Source organism: Uranotaenia lowii, chromosome 2 (genome assembly GCF_029784155.1).
Source record: "Uranotaenia lowii strain MFRU-FL chromosome 2, ASM2978415v1, whole genome shotgun sequence".
In the NCBI taxonomy this organism is placed as follows: Eukaryota; Metazoa; Arthropoda; class Insecta; order Diptera; family Culicidae; genus Uranotaenia; species Uranotaenia lowii.
The window spans coordinates 20042791-20044258 of record NC_073692.1 but is presented as its reverse complement, the minus strand read 5'-3'; positions in this window follow the sequence as shown (position 1 = coordinate 20044258).

Below are 1468 nucleotides of genomic sequence, written 5' to 3'. Positions count from 1 at the left end.
CTAGCAGCTTCCTTCTTCCTTGAGCTCTGATGGGATTGGTATCGGTTTCAATTTTTTTATTTTACTGTTTTGTCTGGCTATGAATGTGTGACACACCCTCATTATCATTCATATAAGCTCTTCTGAATGATTCTTAATCTACTTACCTTTGAATCGTGGTTGGTGAATGGAATGTAAAAATCAGAGCAAGAACGGGTCTCGTGGTTGAACTTTTTCGTACTGCTGCAAGGTTGGGAAAAAAGTTATTCATCGACGGCACCACACAACAACGCAAATCCAATAATAACACACGAATGGACCAGTGTAAGTAGGGTTGTTTTGATAATTTTTCTTCCTTCTGCTTCGGCCTCACCTTTTGTATTCTGCGTCTCGCACTTTTATCCCGATTCTGATTTCTCTAGTTTGGAATTCCTTGGAAATATCCTCCCTCACTTGTTGTAACCTTCGTCTTGTGTTTCTTCTTCCCAGATACCTTTGGCCGTTAAGAGTTCCACGTGTTTTTAACCACACACTTTGCAATCCCTCTTCCTCCGCAGTTTCTTCTGTGTGGACCTTCTTCAGCGAAGGCTCTTCTTCCAATCTCAACACCCGTAAAAGATCCCAAAATTGGAACAGACAATCTTGAACCTTTTTCGCCTTTATTATTATGCTATGGCGTGCTCTCTTTTAAGAGGCCCCGTGTATCGTCTTCACTGGATCTCTTTCAGAAACATTTTTGCCTTGAACTTTGTTTTCTCCGTTTTTGCCTTTGGCGCGATTCAGCGGGATGCTCGATGCCCGAAATCCAAGAAGATACACCTCACTCGACACCAGCAGCAAGCACTCTTCACCTTAGGCTCTTTGATTTTGGTTTTATTATTATTTTCTGTTTAGACCTGGTGCTTGACCCACACCAGTTAGAGCCACACTTTTCCAAAGACCTGGGTGCGATCTCGTTAAGTTTGAATCAAGACTTCTGGACCCTGATCGGGAAGCTGAATGTTGCTTACCGTTTTCGGTCCAGAAAAGGCTAAAGAATCTCTAGCTTGCACAGTTCCCAACACCCTGAAATACCGCGCTTGGTTCCGCGAATGGACACGATCTTCCGCAACAAACTCACCACCGCGTTTCACCACCCAGAAAACTCCGCGGCTTTTTTCCCTTATTTTCTTCTCCCGAACGAAAGGCTTGCAATGCCTCGTTCCCACTTTCCACTGAAGGCTGCTGAGGGCCACAAAATACCTCCCGAGACACGTTATGCGCGCAAACTACGAACCACTTTGAGGAGGGACCACTTCAGATCGAAAGGCGACACACAAGATCATTCCAAAAGGTAACCTAAGGTAAGGTCTCGCGCAAGTTACTACTATACACACCGAATCGACCTAAAGACCGGTCTCGTCGTCGTCGTCGTTGTACAACACAAAACTTCACTTTAGGAACCGGGGAGTCCGAACATTGAACATCGACAGCACAGCTACAACACGTT